Source organism: Ixodes scapularis, unplaced genomic scaffold (assembly GCF_016920785.2).
Source record: "Ixodes scapularis isolate PalLabHiFi unplaced genomic scaffold, ASM1692078v2 PGA_scaffold1__304_contigs__length_218370807, whole genome shotgun sequence".
Classification (NCBI taxonomy): Eukaryota; Metazoa; Arthropoda; class Arachnida; order Ixodida; family Ixodidae; genus Ixodes; species Ixodes scapularis.
This window is the reverse complement of record NW_024609846.1, coordinates 186,128,589-186,156,267: the sequence shown is the minus strand read 5'-3', so window position 1 is coordinate 186,156,267 and position 27,679 is coordinate 186,128,589. Positions and strand designations below refer to the sequence as shown.

At 45.2% G+C, this 27,679-nt stretch overlaps 1 pseudogene; it reads left to right on the top strand.

Annotated features, from left to right (window-relative positions):
• Window positions 1–7,855: 7,855 nt before the first annotated feature.
• LOC121835878 lies at window positions 7,856–10,138 on the top strand (annotated as a pseudogene).
• Window positions 10,139–27,679: the final 17,541 nt, after the last annotated feature.

Below are 27,679 nucleotides of genomic sequence, written 5' to 3'. Positions count from 1 at the left end.
CTCTGGGCCACGCACTCGCGTCTCGTTTGCGCTGCAATCGCGAGCGGAGGACTTGGGCCCCCGGCCGGGTTCCAGGGACCCTCACATCCGTTCCTCCGGCGTGGCTTCTCATAATTAAAGTGTCTGTTCGTATCCGTCCGCCCTCACGACGCAATTATTTACTGCGGGCGTCGTTCTTCACCGTGGCCACCGCTTCGCTACGAAAAGTGGCGCACAGTTCGCGAGCGGGTCTGCTGCACACTCCACCGTTTCACCTTACGATGGACCACATCGGACGCTATACGGCAGTGGTCTCAAACTCATTTGAGTGGGGGGGCCAGACATCCCATATCTGAAAGGCTGTGGGCCAACGCAACAGCCGGGGGGAAGGAGAGTCAGACGATTTTAAAAAGAAAAGACCTCGTCCTCTATGCTTTTTGTAACTCACAGTTTTGCCAGTGACATATTTAGATTTGATTGGTTTTTATGACTATTTTAGGGCCTCACGTCATGTGATATCAAGAATTAAAATGACACTGCTCTGCCGATGTGCTAGCCTAGCATTTTTAATGGTACAAGAGAGAAATTGCACTGACGTTTTCGTTGCTTAATTCACTCGGAAATTAACCAAGTTCAACATGTCTCTAAAAATCAATCAGTTAATTTGACAGGTCTTGCTTTCCCGACGATTTGTATTACAACACTCTGAAAAAATACTTTGAAGGCTCTAATCCCAATCTCGTAGCTTTATCTTCGGCAGCTACTCCTGCTGATCGAGAGTTCACGCAGCCCGAGACGTATCCTTAAACGAATAGTTCGCGCTTGCAGCAGTAGCGTAATTGTTATACATTACAAAAAGTTGGGAAGCAAAAAAAAAAAAATAATAAAGCACCACAGAGAGCAAATGAGCACAGATAAATATGAACTATGTGAATACGTTGACAGAGCAGAGCGACTTTTTGAGCGCAAATGAATCGGCCGAGATGAGATCACTATATTCCTAACGAGCGTGTTGGTAAGATGTACCGGAACCAGATAACAGAAAGTATAAAACTGAGAGAGGACGAAACGCAGACGAGTACATTCTTTCAATGTACTCGTCTGTGTTTCGTCCTCTCTCTGTTTTATATTTTGTGTTATCTAGACATCACTATGGCGCATGCCATTTCCAGCGCATGAGGACCGGGAAGCGTAGCCGGTTGCCCGCGGGCCGCGTCCCAGCGAGTCGCGGGCCGCGTGTTTGAGACCCCTGCTATACGGTGAGACACTGAGAGTGGCGAGGGGGAGACCAGAGTGCGCGGTGACATCAGAGATCAGAGTTCTTCTGATCGGAAGGAGAGTGGCTGGAAAAAGCAAGCTGCCTTTGTCATCTACCCACTCTTCGAACGCCGAACGGCAGCGTCCGGCGTTCGAGCGCGAGCCACTGCGCGAGAGGCAGACGGCGCTCTTGTTAACCCTGATTTAAAGCAGACTGGGGATAGGGAGACAGGCAGCCAGCCTTCGCATCTACCCTGTAATCCTTCTAATCGTAGATCGGCGGGCACCGCGTGCGCTCTCTTCTCCTGCTGTGGACTTATGAAGTTACTGCGCACTTCGCGTGTCGCTGCGAGCCTCTACCGAAGGCCACGTGACGCTGAAGCGGCAATTAATTAGCTAAATATATATGCCTCGTAACGTCCCTTGCAGTCCATTGCGAGGATTCAATGGAGCTTAGCCGCGCACCTTGTTTGTTTCGCAGCTGCACATGATGTTACGCGCGGAACGTGAGACAAAAGTTTGATCAGATAAAATTAGCGCAAACGACAAGAGTAGAGAAAGGTAAGACAGGACAAAGCGCTACTCACAACTGACGTTTCAATAGAAAAAGACAAGAAGGAAGTGAAGCATTTTAACAATAAAAGGAAGAGGAAAACCCATCGAAAATACGACCGCGCCCTAGGTTGTCTTGATAAAAGAAGAAAAAAAATGCCAAAATCGTGACTACCTTTGGTTGCTGTACTAAAGGAAGAAGAAATAAGAAAAAAATCTCAGAAAAAAAGCCAGAACGTTCAGATGTTGAACACTTCGTCGGACCTAATGTGAAACACAAGTTAAAGTTCTATCATAATGTACACTACACACTTCTTGCGGCGTATGGATCATTACTGGTGGAGTTCAAGATAGTGTAGTTCTTTTGGTGAAAGGGTCACCGAAGGGGCGCTGATGCAGGTGCTCCCGCGCGTGATGATGGTTTGCGCCTCGAAAATTTCTCTAGCTCGTTTTTCGCCGCAACGCCTCAGCACTTTGGTGTTGTTCAACAAAGGCGAGCAGTGACAGTCTCGTACATGCACGGCGAGGTGTCCTGCTGGTGACGACTTTAGTGCAAGAGTATGTTCTCTAAGACGTTCATTAACACATCGCCCTGTCTGCCCCACATACACTTTTCCGCATGTTGGCGGTATCTCATAGATTACACCACAGCCGCAGTCCACGTATTTGTGTCGATGTTTTACTCCACATTGTGCATCTAGCATCTGTGTTTTGTTGATCTTCGGACAGAGCTTCTTCATCATATCCGGTGCAGATAGCACGACTTCAACATGGAACTTGGAGGCCACCTTCTTTAAGTTATGCGAAATGCGATGAATGTATAGCAGAACTGCTGGTTGGTGTCTTCTGTCCCTTTCTTTGTCTCGTTTACTGCGGGAAATAATCAAACACTCAGCGACTTCATACAAGAGGGAACTCGGGTATCCAGAAGACTTGAGTCTTTGCACTTGGGCATTAAAACACTTGCTGAATGTGCGCAATATTTCTTTAGTGCTGCACTCAAGCAACTGGTAACAATGCCGCGTTTTATAAGCTTGGATTGGGCCGAGTCAAACTGTAAAAGTCCTTTCTGGGTTCGTGGGGAGTAAAACATCGACACAAATACGTGGACTGCAGCTGTGGTGTAATCTATGAGGTATACCGTTAACATGTGGAAAAGTGTATGTGGGGCAGACAGGGCGATGTGTTAATGAACGTCTTAGAGAACATACTCTTGCACTAAAGTCGTCACCAGCAGGACACCTCGCCGTGCATGTACGAGACTGTCACTGCTCGCCTTTGTTGAACAACACTAAAGTGCTGAGGCGTTACGGCGAAAAACGAGCTAGAGAACTTTTCGAGGCGCAAACCATCATCACGCGCTGGAACTCCTGGATCAGCGCCCCTTCGGTGACCCTTTCACCAAAAGAACTACACTATCTTGAACTCCACCAGTAATGATCCATACGCCGCAAGAAGTGTGTAGTGTACATTATGATAGAATTTTAACTTGTGTTTCACATTAGGCCCGACGAAGTGTTCAACATCCGAACGTTCTGGCTTATTTTCTGACGTTTTTTTCTTATTTCTTCTTCCTTTAGTACAGCAACCAAAGGTAGTCACGATTTTGGCGTTTTTCTTCTTCTTTTATCAAGACAACCGAGGGCGCGGTCGTATTTTCGTTGGGTTTTCCTCTTCCTTTTATTGTTAAAATGCTTCACTTCCTTCTTGTCTTTTTCTATTAAAACGCCAGTTGTGAGTAGCGCTCTGTCCTGTCTTACCTTTCTCTTCTCTTGTTGTTTGCGCTATTTTTATCTGATCATGTTTAACCAACTAGTCAAACAGATGATATTGAGACAAAAGTTTCTCGCGAAAAAGAACGCGTCGTTCATAGGAGATATAACGATCCCGTCGTATATATGTCACTGCAAATGGTTATATATGGGGTAGTGATACGTGTTTCAAGTAGTTTGGAATTTAGTAAGATAAGATTTCAAATACATATATTCAATTACTAAAGATAGAGACACGGCTTTAACAGACCGATCTCACCAGCCTGTTTGACTACGCCACCGCTGCCGCAATGCATCGAGTGAATATTAGTCTTTCCCAACGGGCGACAACCTCTCTAGAGTTCTGCGCGTGTAGTGCACAAGACGGCACAACCCCTCGCATCCACGGCCGTCTGCCTCCTATGAACTTTAGTTATGGCGGCGTCATGCATGCGCCGAACGTTTAGTCAGAGCCGTATATATAGAAAAAATTGTAAGGGTGCAGGCGAGCTGGTGGAAGTTAACCATAGTTTTGTTTAACCCGAGACTGGGGTATTTCGGAAAAGGGACGAGAAGAAAAGAGGCCACAAGGAGGCGACGTCTCAAACACAGCTAAGGATTTTATTCCATCGTATGCACTTTTATACACACCACGTCCACACACCACCAACCAAGTCGACCAATGACAACATAACACCCGGAATACACTAAACCAAACATAGGCCCAAATCAATACAAAAGAAATATCTTTCAGCCAGACAAAAGGACAAGATAAGCCTCCGACTACACAAAGTCAACAAAGAACCGTTAAAAGGTTTTTTTTCAAACCCGCTAACACACGGAACCAAAGGGAAACCGGTACTTAGTCACCGTAAAGTAAAAAAAAAAAAACGGCAACCGGTCATTTTATCCCGCACTACACATTGAAGGAAAGCGGAAGAGGGTAATCATGAACCAAAATACACAAAGGGGAGAATGCAAAAGTTGCAACCTCAACTACACACTTGAAAGAAGTAACAAGGAATACCAGAACAAACAATATGTCCTACACCTGTACTGCATCTTTGTAGGCAGCGCACAAAGTGCTGGATAGCTTACAAAAAAAACAAAAAACCGGGGGGTTTCCATCTTGAGGAATCTTCTTGAGCTTTCTCCTAGATGCATTGATGGCTGGCTAATAAAATTTCCCATCGACTTAATTCGGACTGTTTCCTTCACTACCCTTTTTATCTCATTTTCCTCTCGATGTATTACCTCCGTTTCCGACCAAAACACCTTACAATTGTTGCACTCAGACACGTGCTTGGCGATCTCCGAGTTCTGTGCCCCGTTTTGTACATTTCTTTTATGCTCGGTCAGTCTGACATTCACGCACCGCGAAGTTTGCCCCACATATCTAAAACCACATGCTAAGGGTATCTCATAGACTACACCTCATTTGCAAGCCACTGACCTGTCCTGATGTTGCCTTCTGCATTCCTTTGGAGGTGCAAAGAACGGAGTCATCCTGTTTAATTTGTAATCAGATGAAAACACTACGTCAACTCCAAATCTGTGAGCACTCGCTTTAAGGTTATGCGAAACACTGTGGTAGTACGGGACAACGGCAACCTTTTTACTTCTTTCTCTCGTTGTTCCATTTCTCTCGCCGAAACTTGGGGAGAGCTGCCTCGTGATGAAAACTTTATCATAACCCGCATCCTCTAACCTCACCCACTGCCTTTTGAGGGCTTGGCCTACATAATGAAGACATGACTTCTTTAGAGCGTTTCCGATTATTGATTTGACCACCCCAGCCTTCACAGTCTTTGAATGGCAGCTTCTTCTACTTAAAACTGGCTTTGCCGATTCTTTTCAGTACTCCCAGCACACTCCTTCTTGCACGTGAATACGTAAATCTAAAAACTGCAAAACTCCTCTGTCTGGCCCTTCAACAGTAAAGGTAAGTTGCGGTGCTGAGGCTCTCACCAGACTCTCTATTGCTCCCGTATCCTTCCCATGAAAGCTCATGACCACAATGTCATCAACATACCTTCTCACTAAAACTTCACCCGACCCCCAAACTGCCAGCCTTTCCGAGATCGCGTTATCCAAAGAGTTTAAATAAATTTCTGCCAAAATAGGTGCCACCGCAGACCCAATACACACACCCTTCTTTTGAATCCACATGCGTTCCTTGAACTCCACTACCGTGGCTTTAAGATAACGATCCAGGATCGCTAAAAAACTATCTACCGGAATCCCCGTACCTGATTGAAAGTTTACCAAATTACGCTCGAAAGCCTCTCTAATCCTACTCATCAACAGATGTTTTTCAAGAGAATAGTACAGATCTTTAATGTCCATCGAGATCAACGAGCATTGCCTCCCATGGTGAGCATCTAAAATCTGAACAAAATCGTCTGAGTTTCTTAACGAAAGACTGTTTTCCAATCTAGCGAAGTCTAAACCTTTTTGAAGAAACTTCGAAACCATGCTTTGCCACGTTCCGTTCTTATTAATGACCGTGCGGAACGGCATTTCCGCCTTGTGGTCCTTTAAGAAGAATTTTAAACTTAAAGTGCTTCTCGGCTGATTCAGGACTTTCCTGGCTAAGGTCTCTAAACCCTCGTCTTTAAGTGTAGCTGAGATGTCCTTCCTTAATTTTCCCAACTTGCCTTGCCATGCCATGAATACCGAGTCCAATGCCTCTGTTGACTTTTTTTCAAAAACCGCCAATGGAAGGACGGCAAACATACCGCTCTTATCGGTCTGTAACAATTCCAGTGATCTAGCATTAAAGTCCTTTTTTACTTCCGTGATAGCCTGAAAATTCCTCCTGTCTTTTTTATACGAATCATCCACAACTCTTTCCATTCTACTGAAGGTGAAGACTGTGAAGGCTGGGGTGGTCAAATCAATAATCGGAAACGCTCTAAAGAAGTCAGGTCTTCATTATGTAGGCCAAGCCCTCAAAAGGCTGTGGGTGAGGTTAGAGGATGCGGGTTATGATAAAGTTTTCATCACGAGGCAGCTCTCCCCAAGTTTCGGCGAGAGAAATGGAACAACGAGAGAAAGAAGTAAAAAGGTTGCCGTTGTCCCGTACTACCACAGTGTTTCGCATAACCTTAAAGCGAGTGCTCACAGATTTGGAGTTGACGTAGTGTTTTCATCTGATTACAAATTAAACAGGATGACTCCGTTCTTTGCACCTCCAAAGGAATGCAGAAGGCAACATCAGGACAGGTCAGTGGCTTGCAAAGGAGGTGTAGTCTACCCTTAGCATGTGGTTTTATATATGTGGGGCAAACTTCGCGGTGCGTGAATGACAGACTGACCGAGCATAAAAGAATTGTAAAAAACGGGGCACAGAACTCGGAGATCGCCAAGCACGTGTCTGAGTGCAACAATTGTAAGGTGTTTTGGTCGGAAACGGACGTAATACATCGAGAGGAAAATGAGATAAAAAGGGTAGTAAAGGAAACAGTCCGAATTAAGTCGATGGGAAATTGTATTAGCCAGCCATCAATGCATCTACGAGAAAGCTCAAGAAAATTCCTCAAGATGTAAACCCCCCGGTTTTTTTTTTTGTAAGCTATCCAGCACTTTGTGCGCTGCCTACAAAAATGCAGTACAGGTGCAGGACATATTGTTTGTTCTGGTATTCCTTGTTACTTCTTTCAAGTGTGTAGTTGAGGTTAGAACTTTTGCATTCTCCCCTTTGTGTATTTTGGTTCATGGTTACCCTCTTCCGCTTTCCTTCAATGTGTAGTGCGGGATAAAATGACCAATTGCGTTTTTTTTTTTTTTTTTTTTTTTCGGTGACTAAGTATTGGTTTCCCTTTGGTTCCGTGTGTCAGCGGGTAAAAACCTTTTAACGGGTCTTTGTTGACTTTGTGTAGTCGGAGGCTTATCTTGTCCTTTTGTCTGGCTAAAAGATTTTTCTTCTGTAATGATTTGGGCCTATGTTTGGTTTAGTGTATTCCGGGTGTTATGTTGTCATTGGTCGACTTGGTTGGTGGTGTGTGGACGTGGTGTGTATAAAAGTGCATACGATGGAATAAAATCCTGAGCTGTGTTTGAGACGTCGCCTCCTTGTGGCCTCTTTTCTTCTCGTCCCTTTTCCGAAATACCCCAGTCTCGGGTTAAACAAAACTATGGTTAACTTCCACCAGCTCGCCTGCACCCTTACAATTTTTTCACTATCAATCCCAGAAGCAGGCTTATTCCCTTTTTCGTATGGACCCACGTTTTCCCCACCACCGACTACGCTACTGGTACAAGCGTACACGATTTTGGACATTTTGGGACGCCGCCTTGCCGTCCTACAGGCAGACATGGCGTTCTTCGGGATCTCTCTGAGAAAACGTCACGTGGACCCTGGGCTCTTCGGGCATCTTTCGGCGACCCGGATTCCCTGGAGCTGCAAAAAGAAGATCATCAATGCGTACAGGGATGCCACAAGGGAGAGGGTGCTTGAGCTGAACAGGGCATCGGTTCGGCTTTGGACGATTCTACTCGGAGAGGGCTACAGGAACCACCAGAGGTTTCGACTGTGGGACACAGGAAGAAGACAGCATTTTGAACGAAACTGGTATGTGCGACGAAGATTAGTGTTGGACGCTGTAAAAAGGTCGAATGTTGGGTTTGGAAATAGTTGTAGTTTTGTGAATGGTGACCAATCCGCTGGGGCTCGGAGGTGCGGTATTGTGAATCTTTGTAAAGTCGCATTTACAGAGAGGACGGAGGAATTGTTGAGAGGAGGACCGAAGTTTTGTGTAAATGTAAAACCGTCGAGAGTAGATGTTTTTTCCGCGATCCAGACAATTGCTAGAAAAGTAGGGTTAGACGAAAGGGCTGCTTTTGTGGACTACGCGGTCAGTAGAATGGAAAGAGTTGTGGATGATTCGTATAAAAAAGACAGGAGGAATTTTCAGGCTATCACGGAAGTAAATAAGGACTTTAATGCTAGATCACTGGAATTGTTACCAACCGATAAGAGCGGTATGTTTGCCGTCCTTCCATTGGCGGTTTTTGAAAAAAAGTCAACAGAGGCATTGGACTCGGTATTCATGGCATGGCAAGGCAAGTTGGGAAAATTAAGGAAGGACATCTCAGCTACACTTAAAGACGAGGGTTTAGAGACCTTAGCCAGGAAAGTCCTGAATCAGCCGAGAAGCACTTTAAGTTTAAAATTCTTCTTAAAGGACCACAAGCCGGAAATGCCGTTCCGCACGGTTATTAATGAGAACGGAACGTGGCAAAGCATGGTTTCGAAGTTTCTTCAAAAAGGTTTAGACTTCGCTAGATTGGAAAACAGTCTTTCGTTAAGAAACTCAGACGATTTTGTTCAGATTTTAGATGCTCACCATGGGAGGCAATGCTCGTTGATCTCGATGGACATTAAAGATCTGTACTGTTCTCTTGAAAAACAGCTGTTGATGAGTAGGGTTAGAGAGGCTTTGGAGCGTAATTTGGTAAAATTTCAATCAGGTACGGGGATTCCGGTAGATAGTTTTTTAGCGATCCTGGATCTTTATCTTAAAGCCACGGTAGTGGAGTTCAAGGAACGCATGTGGATTCAAAAGAAGGGTGTGTGTATTGGGCTTGCGGTGGCACCTATTTTGGCAGAAATTTATTTAAACTCTTTGGATAACGCGATCTCGGAAAGGCTGGCAGTTCGGGGGTCGGGTGAAGTTTTAGTGAGAATGTATGTTGATGACATTGTGGTCATGAGCTTTCATGGGAAGGATACGGGAGCAATAGAGAGTCTGGTGAGAGCCTCAGCACCGGAACTTACCTTTACTGTTGAAGGGCCAGACAGAGGAGTTTTGCAGTTTTTAGATTTACGTATTCACGTGCAAGAAGGAGTGTGCTGGGAGTACGGAAAAGAATCGGCAAAGCCAGTTTTAAGTAGAAGAAGCTGCCATTCAAAGACTGTGAAGGCTGGGGTGGTCAAATCAATAATCGGAAACGCTCTAAAGAAGTCATGTCTTCATTATGTAGGCCAAGCCCTCAAAAGGCAGTGGGTGAGGTTAGAGGATGCGGGTTATGATAAAGTTTTCATCACGAGGTAGCTCTCCCCAAGTTTCGGCGAGAGAAATGGAACAACAAGAGAAAGAAGTAAAAAGGTTGCCGTTGTCCCGTACTACCACAGTGTTTCGCATAACCTTAAAGCGAGTGCTCACAGATTTCGAGTTGACGTAGTGTTTTCATCTGATTACAAATTAAACAGGATGACTCCGTTCTTTGCACCTCCAAAGGAATGCAGAAGGCAACATCAGGACAGGTCAGTGGCATGCAAAGGAGGTGTAGTCTATGAGATACCCTTAGCATGTGGTTTTAGATATGTGGAGCAAACCTCGCGGTGCGTGAATGACAGACTGACTGAGCATAAAAGAAATGTAAAAAACGGGGCACAGAACTCGGAGATCGCAAAGCACGTGTCTGAGTGCAACAATTGTAAGGTGTTTTGGTCGGAAACGGAGGTAATACATCGAGAGGAAAATGAGATAAAAAGGGTAGTGAAGGAAACAGTCCGAATTAAGTCGATGGGAAATTGTATTAGCCAGCCATCAATGCTTCTAGGAAAAAGCTCAAGAAAATTCCTCAAGATTTAAACTCCCCGGTTTTTTTTTTGTAAGCTATCCAGCACTTTGTGCGCTGCCTACAAAGATGCAGTACAGGTGCAGGACATATTGTTTGTTCTGGTATTCCTTGTTACTTCTTTCAAGTGTGTAGTTGAGATTGGAACTTTTGCATTCTCCCCTTTGTGTATTTTGGTTCATGGTTACCCTCTTCCGCTTTCCTTCAAGGTGTAGTGCGGGATAAAATGACCGGTTGCCGTATTTTTTTTTTTTCTTTACGGTGACTAAGTACCGGTTTCCCTTTGGTTCCGTGTGTTAGCGGGTTTGAAAAAAACCTTTTAACGGTTCTTTGTTGACTTTGTGTAGTCGGAGGCTTATCTTGTCCTTTTGTCTGGCTGAAAGATTTTTCATTTGTAATGATTTGGGCCTATGTTTGGTTTAGTGTATTCCGGGTGTTATGTTGTCATTGGTCGACTTGGTTGGTGGTGTGTGGACGTGGTGTGTATAAAAGTGCATACGATGGAATAAAATCCTTAGCTGTGTTTGAGACTTCGCCTCCTTGTGGCCTCTTTTCTTCTCGTCCCTTTTCCGAAATACCCCAGTCTCGGGTTAAACAAAACTACCGTATATAGAGAGAGTTTGGCCATACATTGGGAAGTATGAGAGGCAAATGAGGAGGCGCTATTGGTCAAAAGCGGGATGGGCGTGTTCCAGGGCGTCTCCACAAATTCGAATGTGGCCAGCCAGTAGCCGCGAAAATTATCCTGACGGTTGCCGCGACCGACAAAGTTAATAAGTGCGTCGGAATAACTCTCGATAACTGAAAATATGTGCTCGCAATTGTTCAATCTCGGTCATGCAAAATGAAATTCTAGCAGAATGACTGACGTAATTTCTACACCAGATTCCAGGGGCCGGGAATCTACCGTCGAAGCGATCAGAATCCGTCCGAGCAAAACAGAGTTCGTGCGGCACAATCGATTATTACATTGTTTTGCATGATTATAATCGAAGACCTTGTGCAGCACATTTTCAACCATAAAAAGTTACAACATTTAGCACTTACACCTTATTGAAACAGTTTCTCGCTACCACCGGTAGGGGATTACTTGCGGCTTCTGATTGGCCAAGAAAGCAGGTCAAGCCCTCTTTCTCCGTCTGGTGCCCTGCCCGCTCCTCCCATTGACCAAACGCGCTCTATATACGGTTCGTCGTTTAGTGAGATAGGTCTTTTAGAAACATACTGGACACCATCGGAAAACACGAGATAATAATCTTTAGGAATAATTATGGTTTGTGCTGTGTTTTAGTCTGTCTCGCCATCTTACAATTTACTCCGCCTCCACCTTTATCTCCTGCCACCCATTTGCCGAACAAAAGAAAACAAAGAAGCAAGCACATACTTTAAACTTGTCGTAGAGGCTTCAGTCTCCTTTAGACGTTTGCGTGTAGCCGCGCTTCGAGAGAGTCTGTCCACCGTGGATTGAAAACGCTTTGTTTGGACGCCAGTCTGGAAACAGTGGGTACTCCTCAGAGAGAGTCTGGCCACCGTGGATTGAAAACGCTTTGTTTGGGCGCCAGTCTGGAAACCGTAGGTACTCCTCATTCACACCGGCACCCCGGAGGGTACCGGTGTGAATCAGGGTCAAAATGTAGATACAGAGGGGAGGGTTTCGGAGGGAGTGGAAGCCTCGCAAAACTAGGAAAAAGAAGCAGCTTAACATAGGGTTCATAAACATGCAGGGGAGCAGGAACAGAATAAAGTGGGAGGAGATTGAGGAGCAATTAGAGAGCGAAAACTTTGCAGGGTATGGATTAGCAGAAACACATCTCAGGGATATGGAAGGACCACTATACGTACCGGGATATCATTGAATGGGATGCAACCGGGCCAATGGGGAACTCAAGGGAGGGGGATTAGGGGTGTTAGTTAAGGGTCAGGAACGGGAAAGGGAACGAGAGTGCTGCAGGGAACCCATGTGGGTCAAAGGTAATATTGGGGGCTTGGACACAATCCTGGGTTATGTTTATCTAAAAACAGGGACTGATGCATGGGAGGAAAATGCAGAACACCTGACATGTATATCAGGAGATGTTAGGGAAATCGGCACTAACAAGGAAATAATTATCTTTGGGGACATGAATGCACATTTGGAAGACCTTGATGGACATACAGATACAACAGGGAGGATGTTAGAGGAGTTCTGCGAAGCTCTTGATCTGGTATTGGTTAACGCTCAGGTAAAATGTGATGGAAAAATAACATGAGAAAAAAAGAACTCTCACTCGACTATTGACTACTGTTTAATGTCGCGTAAGATATACAACAGATTAGGAGGCATGGAAATAGATGAGGAAGGCACAAAAATCTGGGGAGAGACCATAAGAGAATCAAGATCAAATTTGGCACAGTAAAACCAGAAATGCAAAATTAAAAACAAGAAGGTAGGAATAACTTAAATGATAAACAACTACAGGAGGCATCTAAGCGAATCGAGGACATAGTATCGTCACGGGTGGTGACCAAAAAAACAATAAATAAGCAGAAAGAAATAAACGTTTAATGTGGCGAACTTGTGCCGAAAATAAAAGGGTACAAAAGATAATAATAGAGCGTCGCGGGCGTCGAAGTCGGCGTGGCAACAAAGTCGAACCCTGGGGCGAGACTGACTCCGGCTTGCCACGCGGAGCCGCTTTTGTGCACGCGTTGGCTTCTGGAGCATTCGACGTAGAAGGTTCTACGCGTAGAACATTCTAAACTCGAATCAGCTAGACGGTTCTCGAATTCACCAGAACATCACATTACAGTGTCAACAAAATGCGTAGCCGTGGCCAGGAATCGAACCCTGGCCCTTCTCGTGGGAGGCAAGCGCGATAACCGTTAGGCTACGGCTGCGCTTCCTACTTGGCGCGCGGCAGTATCCAAGCAACCGGAAAGAGAATGGACATATGAAGACTTAATTAGTGTTTTCAAAAGAGAGTTAGAAAATTGTCGAATCAAACAAGGAGGAAGAAAACTAAAACGCAAGCTCAAAAGCTGGTGGAATAAAGAGGCTACGACAGCAATATCGAGACGCCAGGCGGCATCTAAAGAACAGAAATGGTCAAAGAAAAAGGGGGCCACACTAGCCGAAGTAGCATCAAAATTGAAGGAATTTCAGGAAAGAAAGCGGGAGACATCAGCATTAATACAGGCCAGAATTGGGAGGGCAGGGGTCCGGTGGATTATAGATATAAACCGGAAGGATAGGAATGCTGCAAAAAGGTTTCGGGAACACATCAGTGCGCAGGGAAAAAAGACCGAGGGGTACCAGCCGACACTATCCACACAGGAAGGGACAAAGGTAGAGGGGAAGAGGCAAGAGAATACATTAGACATACAATCAAAGCAGCATTTTCTGAGTTAGAATCAGATCGAGCCGTAGGGAATAGTAGCGTCTACACAACACAAGAGGAGGATCATAGTGAAGAAGAGGAAATGACCACTGGTGAGCGGAAAAAAGTAGAAGGAAGGGTTCCGGCTGGAACTGCGACAGGTCCAGACGGCATGCCAATGAGATTGATAAAAGTTCTAGGCAAACCAAGCAAAATGAAACTAAGGCAGGTGATTGACCAGCCACTTATGGGAGGGGAAGTACCCAGTGACTGGAAATTGAGCAGGAAGAGATTATTATATAAGGGCAAGGGAGGCAACGACAGTATCAAGTCCATACCGACCAATCACAGTAACTTCAGTAATATACAGTCTAGCTATGCGAATTGTAAAAAGAAGAATGGAAGAATGGGCAGAGAGAAAGCAGATTCTAGGGGAGCTTCAAAACGGTTTCACTCGTACGGTGCAACCTAGGTTTTGACCTGACTTACATGGAGGAAGGACATAAAGTAAATCAAGTGTTGCCAGAGTTAATGTATGCAGACGACATTGTACTCGTATCAGAAAGTTGTGAGACAATACGGGAACTCATTAGGATTTACAGCAGGGAAGGGGACAATTTAGGACTAAAACTTAGTAGGAACAGGTCTGGTGTAATAGTTTTCAACGACGAGAAGGGGAGCCCCTGGAGATAGAGGACACATTGATAGAGCACGTAGAAAAGTACAAATATCTGAGAGCATGGTTAAATGAAGGAAAGCGGTATGTACAAAACCATGAAGATATTGTAATAAAGAAGGGGAAACGAGATTCGTCTATTAAGAAACACAAGGCACTATAGAACTATAATAAATATGAAGTCGTTAGGGGTGTGTGGAAGGGAGTCATGGTGCCAGGACTGTCATTTCGGAATGCGGTATTGTGTATGAGGTCAGAAATCCAGGTAGGTTTAGAGATAGATCAAGGGAGTGTGGGTAGGTTGGCATTGAGGGCACACGGGATTACACCAAATGAGGGAGTACAGCAGGATATGGGTTGGGCATCCGTCGAGAGTAGAGAAGCGATCAGTAAAGTAAAATTTGAACATGGACTAGCTGAAATTGAGGAGACACGGTGAGCAGCGAACGTGTACAAGTATCTATATAGGAAAAGTCTAAACACTAAGCGGACAAACCGAACCCGCATGCTGGGATTTAAATACATTCAACAAGATGAAGCCGATCAGAGCATATGAGTAGAAAATGGAGTAAAGGAAACAGAGAGGAAATTGTGGGAAGAAAGAATGCAGGGGAAATCAGCTTTAACAATATACAGGGCACGAAAACAAGAAATAAAGAAGGAACAGCGGTATGATAATTTAGTGGGGAGCTCTTTGTTGTTTGAAGCTAGAACGGGGGTGCTACGAATGAAAACGTACAGGGATAAATTCCAAGAAGCAGACACTCCGTGCGACTTATGCAACCGCGAAAGGGAAACTACAGAACATGTAATTTTAAGATGCACGGGGCTTGGTTCCACTTTCTTGGGGGCGACGACTATGGATTTGGAGGGGGCACTGGGTTTTCCGGACATGGATGGAGGAATGGATGGGGAAGGAATTGCGGTAACTAAGAGGAAATTGGAAGATTGGTGGAAGGGATCTAGGGAAGTTTATTTCCATGCGGTGGTCCGTAGTTTTAACAGAAAGCCTTGAAACTTGCTGCATTTCGTGAAGCGTCTATTGCAGGTTGACCCTGTTCTTTTCTTCATCGTACCAATTTAGCGGCGCCTCTGTCTCGCAAGTTTTGTCATAATCAGCTCAAGTTACAATTTAACGAGAGTCTACGATTTGGATCGATGCTAGAGAGGACAAGACATTTGTAGAGCCTGATAAAGCTATCTCCTTTTGGGAACACTGATTGCAGGGGGGCCACCTAGGTGGCGAACCGAAGGCGATCAAGCGATGACGGTTTTAATTATGGTAGCAAGGTCACTGACGCCTGCGCGGGATTTCGACTTCATAATGCCGCATGTCTGAAGGAAATCGGTGACCTTCGGCTACAGACTTATTCACCGAGTACGAATTCTCTCGCGATTTTGCTGCTGCGGTGTTGCGGACCGCAGCCTCCACCACGTTCTTTTTGCCGCACGAGCGACGTCGCAACTGCGAAATTGCAAGTAAAATCGCACCATGTGGCTCGGGGATAAGTCGGTTTCATTACAGGGGCTCTACGCTACATCGCGAGACCAAGTGGGACCAAGGGAGCGGGACAGCACCGTGGGCTGCGATTGGTCAGCAGCGTGGTACTGACCAATCGCAGCAGACGACGTTGCCCCGGTCCTGTGGTTCCGCTTGGTCCGACGATGTAGCATAGGGTGCTAAGTAGCTCGTCTTTGTTGCACGAGTTGATGGAACAAAGTTGAATATGTGCGTTGGAGAGATGACTGCGGCTTGGACCGTGAGCAAACCAAACGGATGACTACCGATATTGCTGGCTACTTGGTGTGCTGAGATTATTTACTGCTTAAATGTGGTAGCATCTTATTGAGACTCCCCAAATAATTCCGTTCGTAACATCAAAACACATGCACATGCGCGGGAGTGTGAGATACACTTGCAGTTCTTTCCTCTCTTTATTGAGCGCATGCGCGGGACGAGGCGCCCTCTAATTGTGCCGCTGTCTTAACAATGTCTCGCAAGAGGAAGCAGTGGACTGAGGAAGGGGATAACTGAGGAGAGGCGGCGACGTGTTGAGTGTCACCTTGCTCGACGTGCCAAAGGGACGTCGGCGGAGAGAGTGAGTGGCGTTTGGCTGGGGATCAGAAAGCAAGACGTGTTCCTTCTGCTACGACGGAAAGTTGCGTGAAGAAGCGAGAAGCTGACAAAAAGATCGCACTCATAGTTACCCGCTGGAAGGCTCGTCGCAATTTAATCGACGGAATATATCCTTCAAAGGCGACAAGCAGTGCATCTCGCATTTCGAGGTAGTCTGGAGCGAATTCCCCCAAAAACACAGCCCTTATTTTGAGTCCGATCGAACGCACACATTTCGTGTCACCGTCTTAATATGCGTTAATCTGGATCTCACATAGCATAGCCTACCAAATTAGTGGGTAGACGGAAAGCTAGCTCCCTCCGTCTATATACTAACTCTTAGCACGCGTTCGAACGCCGTACGCTAGACGCCTGCGTTCGGCGTTCAAACGCGTTGGAAGTGCGAGTACAGACAACGGCAACTATGCGGAGCGCAAGTTCGTATGCTTCTTTCGCACGGGTTGTGGTGACGTCAAAACGCTTAGCTCTGATTGGCTCTGATGGAAAGGACAGTGGGTAGACCTCAAGGAAGCTTGCTTGGAGGTCAACCAACTATCCCTTAGTCGGAACCAATCAGAGCTTGGCGTACTGACGCCGGCACAACCCCTACCAAAGAAGCAGAACTTGCGCTCCGTATAGCTTTGTGTCTACCCACTAATCTACTAGAGCTCGGAGTCCCGACTCCTCCTCTCCCTCAGTTTCTACCCGTATGGGCACTGACGGCCCGAGAAAAGCAGGACGTGACTTATTATGTTACTTCTTGCGCCGTGATTGGTCCTTTTGCTTTCTTATCGGCTAATGCCGTTCTTTGATTGGCTGAGGATAGATAATGAGTTGTTCGGGATTACAAGCCACGCCCTTCGTTTATTAAACTGAAATGGATTATAAAAAGCAAATTCTGGCGCACAAGCCACATAATTTGATTTAAAAGGAAGTTTTTAAAAAAAATTAAGAAAAAAATCCCACACAATGGTTTTACGCGTCGCGTTTGTTATCAGGAAACCCGTTTATTTCCTAACCACAGTTTTTTGTGTAAGCACAATATCTACTGGCTTATCGCAAAAAATGCCGATGTAATGAGAAGAATGTACCTTAATTTCTTTTCTAAATCTCTCGGATGCCCGCGTTTTTGCAAAGGAGCCTTCTTCGCAATCGCTAGCCTCCTTCTTAATTGATTTCCGTCGAGCCGCGCGCCATTCAAAGCGAACTCTCATCAGCCGCGCTAACGAAATTGAACTTGGGCGACCGGTGAATTAAGTTAGTTTGTACGAAGTTCGCCAATAGAGCCGCGAGCACTGTTGATACGGGTCCGATCAATAAAGAGAGTGCTGTGAAGTTCGTTCGAGCATTAATATTCCAGGGCATATATAAGCACTCCACCAATATAAAGAAATACTGGTCCTATTTTGCTCCTCCTTACTTTCAGCTTACAATATTACAGACTTCTTTAAGGATCTTATGCCGTCTGCGAGCTTAAAATGGGTGACATTTAAGGGCGCAGTGAGTTATTAGTTTTAAGAGCTATAAACGGAGGAGACGGGTCGCCAAACACACGGAGTTCCTGTTCGTTGTGTATTGACTGTTTTGGTTTTGCAGCCATAGTGTACGAGAAGTTGTTTCCAAATGTTACTACAGCCATATGAGCTTCGCGACTATTAGTTCATCCTTTAGCTACAGCGATATATATATATTACTATTTTTCTAGTAAGTTTGGACCATCCTGGAAAAAGGGGTTATAAAAGTTGACTGCAAAAATGCTCGTCAAAATTATGAAAAAAAAAAATCGGAAATTCTTTGTCTAATATATTTATTTCGCTTCAGTTTTTTCCCCTTTTTATGCAGTTAAATATTCAAATATTGACTACGCATGTTATAAGAGCATTTACAGAATCCAACAAATTTCGGATACATATAATGAAAGTACATCTTACAACAAAGTATATGCAAGGCTGAAGGCGTTCGCAACTTTTTTTTATTTTGCTAATATTAAAAAAAACTGACTTCTATTATATGAAAAAAAATATTTTTCGAAGTAAAGAGGATGGCGTTGAAAATCTATACTTTTCTAACCCTGAACCTCGTACTTACATAGTTGTAAAATTACATGACAACTGCGCATACATTCCAGACTGCTGCGGTACCGACCTCGGAAGGGAATTTCAGAGCACTCGTTTTTTGTGGTGTCTTTTTTGTGGCGTCTTTTCGACAAAATAAGCTTGGGAAACGGCTGATGAATTCTGAATATACTTTACCAAGGAGAGAATAAATCGGAAGAAATTCAACACGACGAAAATCCAAAAGCAGGAACGATACATTTTTCGGTAAAGCAAGCGACTGGGGTTTGTACAAACTAGTATTAAAGGTTGTGTTTTGTTTCAGGTGTATTTAAAATGTTGCTTTTTTATTACACGGCACTCCATTCACGGCCTTCGCATGAAATCCCCTATAAAATGCGGATATCTCTGCAATAATATAAAAATCGGGAAATCGTGTATCAATCTCTATATAAACATACGGAGGATTATACGTACGCGAATCTTCGCTAGTCTAGTTTGTCATTTCCACAGTTCAACAAGCGTGAAAAGGCTGCTGCTACCAATCGATTCATGCCCACTGACTTGCTCGCACGCATGTGTTCATCTGCCGAGCAATGTCTCACTTATAAGCTCTGAAGGTGGCCCTAGCCCAATGTTTTTTTGTTTTTTTAAATGGTCACTGTTCAGTGCCACGAAGGACACCGGCGCGAGAGCGTAGCGGGGCAAAATGAGCACTCGCTCTGAAAAACAATAAATAAAATAAGAAAACCTTTCAAGAACTGCGCGTTTGCATTCAGGCCTCTGAAAATGCCACACACAAATTTGCATTCGGATATTTACACTAAGAAATTTCTGCCCGTCAAAAAAAAAAAAAAAATTGGCAGCGACCTTATTTCTAAAGTGCATCAATTGCAGTATTTAGGGAGCAATCGTTTAAAATTATTTACAAAACATTAAACAGTTCTTTCGGGGAAGTGAAGACAGGACATCTTTTTTATCAATTTCCCCTGTGCATTGAGCGGGGAAACTGGGTGCATTGGCCACGTTGCGTATTTTCCCCGCTAAATCTAGCGGGAAAACTGAAGGTGTTTAGGTCAGGTGACATCACCTCGTGACGTCAATTATTTCTCCAACTTTAGCGGGGAAGCTAAATTGCTGTATGTTTCGTGACGTTAAGTCACATGACAGAAAACTTTCCTCTAAATTAATTCTGGAAAGTTAATTAGTGTCTAGGTCACGTGACGTCAGGTCCCTTCACGTCAATTTTCCCGCTAGATTTAGCGGGAAAACTGAATCGGTGTATAGGTCACGTGATATCAATTTCTCTTCGACTGACGGGGAAACTTAATTGGCACACAGATTGCGTGACGTCTGTTCACGTGACATCAATTGACCTAACGTGACCTAGTAAAGTAAAAAATAAGTAAAAGCGGAAACCCCACAAAATACAACAGATTTTTTTAATTTTTTTTATATACATTGACTTTGAAGAATACAAGTTGCATTGTGGCGGTAACTGTATACTGACCATCGCTGTAAATGCGTCTGAGTGGACTATGCTATTTTCTTTTTCTTTTTTCAAAAGGCCATGTGACGCCAGCGCTAACCGGCTGCGCGCATTGAGAGTGGCGTGATCTAGAGAAGGTAACGGAAGCGCCTAGGGAGCGCGCAGTGACCTGATGTAGGTGCTCCCTTATATAGTGGCAAGCAGGGGATTCTAAATGCTATCATCGCATTGCATTTTATATGACAGCCGCAAGATAAAAGGTGCAGTTTTCATTCTTATCCATGTAAAGCGTACGATGTTATCTCGGTAATATTATATTCGTCGGCTTGGCTCAGCGAATTCGTTTCGTTCTAGCTGTTAGCCGGACAGCCTCGCCACTCCCCTCGTCTGTCTCGTTTTTCGTCGCGTGTCCCTGCGAGGCGTTTGATTGGTGCCTAAGAGCCCGTCAGGGTCACCTGTCTGCCGCAACAGGATTTGTGTAATCGGTGCGCGACACTTCGCGCGGATGCCGGGGATCGGGGAGCCGAATCGGCGGAGACGTAAGCTGCGTTTCCTCGCCGACCCAGATCCGGCGTCTGGGATCCAAGGGATTTTTCGTGGGAACTCGCACACTACTGTATGCTTCGCGCGACAAACCAGTAATCCGCCTGAATAGCTACTTAGTTTTCCACTAACCACATCAGGGTTATTTGTGTTTCTGTTGCAAGCTATAACTTTCTTTTTTTTCTTTCAGGGAATGTACTATCGGTTGCAAGAAACAAGAGGCGAGGTTAGCAGATCAGTGGATCTGATTATATACTGTAGCTTCTTGATTACCCTTGTCACCTCATGATATATTAATTAGTGTACCAGTGTGCAATATTCGTTATACGACCTATGTTTCGAACAGTTTTGTGGCATGTCATGCGGGGGGGGGGGGGGGGGGGGGGGGTTGGCAATGTTGTGGCTTTGCAACAGGAACGAGATGTAATAAGGTACATGTACTTGCTTCAACAGATTTCACAGCCGAAAATTATTCATTTTTTTTTGTGATATTTTATAAATGCAGCAGTATCTCCGCCTCCAGCACTCGCCCGTTTCCTACCATCCTGCACTTAGCTGCGTTTTTTTTTTTTTTTTTGCATAGACGACACTAAGCGTAAGGAACAATTTCTTGTAAATGTTTATGCAGAGTGCGTTGAGGCCTTAAGTTCTATTTCCACTGGCCATAGAAAATGTCGTGATTATCACAAGGGACACCGCATTTCTTGTTGTCGATATTATTTGGTCCCTCTCATTGCCATGCTACGTTCACCCTTCAGCTGTGACTACGTGGGAGCTGCGTGCCCGCCGTACCAATTAGCCGCTTCTCTCTTATCAGCTGACGCGGCTCTCTGCACGTGGGTTTGGCCGGAAGCGTGATGGCGTGACGAAAGAGAGGCGCATGACTCGTCCGACGAGGACGTAGCTCCCACTGCAGGCTCAGCTTAGGGGTGAACTAAGCGTAGGCAGTATCCGTAAATATCAGTGTTGTGCTTATCAATCTACAGATGCTGCAGATGTTTGGGTAGCTTTATCGCGCCTTTGTTCCCTCATTTTACAGCGAAGCTGTATTTGACTCGCAGGTGGGACTTTTTTGTGTCCGTCGACAGAAAACCCACGCGCACCTTATATATCCTTTCGCGCACGCTTTCTAATGTATCATGTGGCTCTGACACTTGTAGGGAATGGGTGGACGAGTGGGATAACGCGTCTCAACTCGGAGCGTGGAGCGAAAGGATGCGCTGGGAACCTCCTGGGTTCGATCCCCACTGTCCCCGGCCGTTTCGATCTGGATACGTTTCGTACCAGCACGCGTTCGAATAATAATTACTGCGTGATGCACGTTAAAAAAACCAGCCTAGCGGTCGTACTACACTGGCTAAATTTCTCATCTACAGCTAAGCGACGGGTCACCCGTTCAGGCGCACCAAGTGTATACGTAAACATACCAAGCAAGATCATTTCTGACACTTGTTTTAATAAGAAAAGCATAAAACAAGTGTCAAAACTACGCGATAGATTATAAGGCGCGCGACCGATGGTTAACACGTAGCACTCCACGCATGCGTGTCTATGTAAAGATTGCGTCTGCATAAGGTGCCGCGGCAACGGCAGAGCACGAAGTGTGGAGTGACGTCACTAGCCCCGCTAACAACGCGAAGCACGTAGGGCTTGCGACATGCGTTTCTCGGTAAAGATTGGGGTTGCATAAGTTGTGGCAGGAACGCCAGCGGTCGAAGTCTTTCATCTCTAAAAAAACGTTTTGGTAGAGTGCATTTACTTTTATTGCGTCAAGCATTTGGTATATACCCTTTTGCTGTTTACAAACACCAATTGCCGCTTGCGTCCCAAGCGACCTCCGGTCGCACCGTCTTTGCTAGCCTGTTGAGCTTGCTTATGTCACCTGTGCTAGAAATCATAAATATTACACGGGCAACAAAGTTGGAGATTTAAGTACGGTCTTCGGCTGTACAATATTATATCTTGGAGGAGGCAAGCCGGTTTACAAAAATATTCAAAGCATTTTAACAGATCTTGCACTCCTTCCTTCTTTTGGCATGCACCTGGATAATTGGTGGTTAGAGGTTTCATCTACATCTCAAGCGGCGGTGTTAAGGTGGCCCTCGATCATTATCTTTATAAACCGGAAGTTCTCTGGCCCTCAAACCTGGAGCAACATTTGGTGGCGTTCGCCATAAAAAGGGTGTAGAGTTGCATAGTGCAGTGGGCAGTCGCTGCAGGTGATACCACCCCAAGCATTACATAAACGTGAAGAAAACGTCGAAAGAACGTCGAAGACGTCTGTAACGTGACGTCGTAAAACGTCGAAGGTCCGCACGTTACCTTCCTTCGACGTCGATGAAACCTTTAAATGTCCGCGAGAAAAGGTGCACAGAAGGTCGAGGGGACGTTCCAAATGACGTTTGTTGCACGTCACATGCACGTCTCAGTGGGCCGTTGCGTCCTCCTTCGACGGTTATGATAGGTGTGTTTACGACATCCGGACTACCAACGACGTTCACAGAACGTCGAGAAACCTTTCCAAATTACGTTCCCTAGCCGTCGTAGAAAAACGTTGTAAACCACCCCCCCCCCCCCCCAAAAAAAAAAAAAAAAAAAAAAAGTAATTTTTCAGTATTATTGCGAAGGCAAGTTGCTATCAAGCAACTACGAACGAAGTAATTAAAACACAGGTTTGGCACGAACTGTTTATTTAAGCATGTTCAGACACGATATGCAATACGGAGCGCCTCCAAGAGATGTCCCTGGATGTGCCAGCCTCAAGCATACAAAAGAACAAACAAATTTACGTAAATAAATGAACAAGAGACGATGTCACAGGGCGCGGAATGCTCCACCGCTTACCTCGTTCGGCTTCTGATTGATGCGCTGACGCGCGTGGTTTAGCCGTCCCATTGCGCGTAGCTGGTACTCTCACTGCGTGCACGGGAATGGTTTCAGAAGGGGGATCCCGTCCGCTGGGCGTTCTTGATTGGGATCGTCGGAGGCGTCTGAAGGGTCTTGATCGGAGACTGAACTTGACGCGCCGTTATGTGCACTGCCACTTGTTTTCTTGGGGGCGTCATTCATATCCTCACAGGCACCTTGATCCGAGCAGTAGTACGATTCAACATGTGAAGCGTTATGGCCTTGAAAAAGATCCTCGACCCGTGACTGAATACGACGGCGTTTTTGGCGATCACCGACTTCTTCATGTTGGCGACTTGAACGACTCATCCAATCGCAGCACTTATACTGTATGCAGACTCAAAAAAAAAAATCATGGCGACATAGCAGCCGGCCTCGTAGACCCGTAGACGTGACGGCCGGTGCTTGAGACTGGCTTTCGGAAAAAGCTGGACCGAGTTCGAAGAACAGAACATTCAGTGAAATATTTTGAGAACGACTGAGAAAATACGCGCGCCCGGAACTTAGGCTTGTCAATTGTTCGTCGTCGCTATCTTCCCCCATTTCTATCTCGCCCTCCTCTTGCCGAGTTTCCCGACGCATCGCATGGAGCTCTATGGAGATGCCACTGGCCCCTCCTCTGCCTAGCTTTCCCCCTCTCTCTCGCGCCGCGTTGACGCCGGCCCTGTTTTTTTCTTTTTGTTTTTGTTTTTGTTGACACTTAGGTGCGGGCTGGACTGTAACGCTTCTTGGACCGTCATCTAGGCCATTCAACGGATGGCATCATGAGTGCCAATCTACACAACTGTTGGCAGTATCTACCGGATTTCGTCATTGCCGGGCATTTTATTTTTTGAAGTAGTGTTCAAAAATGCGCAAGTGTGCAGTGAAATTGTGCTCCGATTTAGGGTGTGCCGGCGTGCAATTTTCGTTTGGATACGTCATCAGTGCCAAAGAAAGCAAGATCTGTTTTGACAGTCACGTAACAAGACTGCGCACCGATCTACTGAAAGCGCTAATGTGCTGGAAGTTGGTGTTGGGGATGAACTGTGATGTTGATGCGAATTTCGTGGTTGTGCGCAAGTGATCATGGGTAACAAAACACGAAGAGAAATTTCCGAACCTTAAAACAATCCCAGGTGGTCGCGGAGCAATATGAATGCTCCTAGAAAATGATGCATGCCTGAAATCACCTGGATACGGGCTAGTGTGGCGACGCTCCCGTGGCGCGTCCCAGGACCAAAGCAAGACGACAACGCGAGTGCAAAAGACAATAATGGCACAATTCGTTCCGGACGCCATGGGGTTCACTTCCAAGGGCTTGACTTCGCAAATTAAAACCGCAATAGTATTTTAAACAATCCAAAAATATAACAAGCACATGTAAAGGGAATGATATTCCCTGCATGCCTTCATATTATTTTTTTTTCCTTCAGTGTACATTGAGTTTTGTATATGCTCTGCCTAGTGTAATCCCATGCGCAATTAATATTATCTTGAAATGAATAAATTAATGCTTAAATAATTTTCTCAAGCTCTCAAAAATTAAGTTTTGCTTGCGGCTCTTGAGCTGTGTCACTTTGAACACAGCTGTAATTAAGCTTTTAACAGTGAACGCGTACAATACGTGATTCTGCGGCTGGAGATGGAACTGTAAAAGCTAAAAAAACACCAAAGGTTGTGGCATGACATCGCCACGGCGCAAATGACAAGGCAAAAGTGAGACGTAATTTAGATATGTCGTCAACGTTGAAAAAAACGTGGTTGGTCGACATTGCCAGTACGTCCTGTATGACGTTTACGACAGTTAGGTCTGAACGCGACGTCGCTGGAACGTCACTGACGGGACATTATTGTAACGTCACTGTTGACTTTATTTTAACGTCGAAGAAACGTGAGTGTTCGACGCTGCTAAAACGTCTTGTCGTGGCGACAATGACGACGTAGAAGTTGAAACATGACGTCGCCAGCACGTCACGGACAGGACAATAATGGAACGTCATTTATGAACTTCACTTCAAAGTCAAAGAAACGTGAGCGTTGGACGTTGCCTGAACGTCGTGCATCGACGTCGTGGGAACGTTGGCGACGTTTGAGTTGGAATGCAACGTCGTCACAACGTCACTGATTGGACTCTAATGGAACGTTACATAAGGACGTCACCTCAACATCGAAAAAACGTGATCGAGGTCACGCGGGACGTCACGGACGTCAGGAACCCTTTCTCGACGTTTCCACGACGTTTTGTGCTGCCTGGGACAGCTTCGTTGTCCAACCGCCTTCACTGGAGCCTCACCTTTTTGTATTACGTTCAATTTTCTAGTACACTAAATATAGACTTGACGTTCGTCGAAAGGTTGCTGTAGATAAACCTCTACGGAAAGGAGATGGAGCATAGATTTTTCCGGAAACGGGCTTCTGGCCCATGCCACTTTCAGCGTTCGCGCGTATGGGGAGTGCTGCGCTCAGTCTTCGTAGTGTCGTCGATTTTCAAAGCCCAACACTCTCCATAGAGTTTTGGACTTTGAAAATCCCACGTTGGGTTGCGATTGCGTAAACATTAAAACGGCGAATACATACCAAGGTGGTATACATTTATTTATTTATTTAGTTGCCAATATTGCCAGAATATTGTATACAAACGCCAAGACAGAAATTACACACAACAAAGATAACAAAAACAAACCATACCAGTGCAATACAGGCAAACTAATTTACAAAAAAAAAAAACGTTTCAGTAGTGCTTTGTTAGAAATGATCAGGTATTCTGCATTGAGAACACTTTTCGGGATATTATTTCATTCGCCTATTGTGTTAGGGAAGAACGACGACTGAAACAATGTGTTTCTACGCAGTGGTTTGGTGATTGTCAGTTCGTGTTTATTTCTTGTAGACCTCGATTCGTTAATTGCTGAATAATCAGTCAGGCACAGTCGCAAATGTTTATCAACAATGTTATAAAGAAACAGATGCCGGCCTACTTTTCGTCGTGTCGCTGAATCACACACTCTTGACAGGACATGTTATAGTTCGAATATTGAACATATAAAACTATGGCGATTGTATGCAAACCGTGAAGCTTTTTTTTCGCACAGCCTCAAGCACATCAGAAGACAACTTGGTTGGCCTCCTCCACACTCACAAAGCCTGTCAGTTCGACGAAATAGTCATAGAGTGCCCGGTCGCAGATTTGGAGCGCGAGGATATGGTAGCCCAGACCATCAAAGAGCCATTTCTCGTGGAACCTGGACGTCAGGGCACAGCCTTTGCAGCGGCGAGGACCCGAAACACACTTGTTCGCTCGGGAAAAGTGTGTTTCGGCGTCTCGCCGCAGCGGGTCGCCAGGCGCGTGGCGCTCCTCGCATCCGTTGTCTGCCGCTCCACCTTTTTCACTCCGGTGGCCGCTTCTTCTTGCGATCTGCCAGGCTTTGTCAGTATATAGGAGGCTATGTGTGTGTATACCATATAACATTAGCATATTCTAGCATAGGTCTATGTATAGGTCTATAATACTTGTTTCTGTCGTACAGTGACAAATGTTGCACTTTCCTGCGGAGAAAAAAACTCAAATCGCAGTGGATAAGTAAGAGTAGGGGAAGAAGTTGACTGCGCACGAAGTGGTGTGTGGTCGTCACTTTTCAAGCGATTCCTTCCAAGCAAACTACGCTAATGGACGAGGCATGTACGCGCGGAAATCACGCCTGCATCGACATCCGTTCAAACCTTACATTGTATTCTATAGGTAGTAGATCTTCTGCCGGCAATCGGCACAACAAACCGAGCAAAAAAAAAATTGCAGGAAGTTTTTATTGGGTTTTGTGTAAAAGGAACAGTCAAAACGGGAACTTCTAGTTGTGTGAGTAGCTCAGGGGAAAGGTGTCCGTTTCACGTACCGTAAGCCCCAGGTTCACGTCCAAGTAGGCGAACCTTTTCTTGTTTTTTTTGTTTTCGTAAAACATTTGGCGATTTATATTTATTTCTTTTTTAGCATAATCATTGCCGTCTGAAACTCCCGGCAATCTTTTTTTCCTGAGTGGTTGTGCCGGCTGTTTGAAAAATCTCTCTAATCACTCTATTTCATAAAAGTGCACAAGAAAAGGTTCTTGATGCGCAACGCCGTTCCGTCGGAGAATCTTCTGAGGGATCACACGACCTGGTCGTGAGGCTTCGGAAGCCACCGAGAAATGCTACTAACATTTGATCACTGTTTTATTCCGGGCGAGCTTTTACACTGGAACATATAAGGTAGCAGTGTCAGTTCGATATTGTGATATTTACGCTATTGCGTGAATCATTTTCCGATTCCTATAATTTCAATTGAGCAATGCAAATGTGCGTATGACTAAGTCCTCGTCGTGCAGAACTCATTGATATTTCATTGTGAACCGTGCATCTTTGAATAACCGCTAAATTAAACTCAAAAAGACAACGTGTA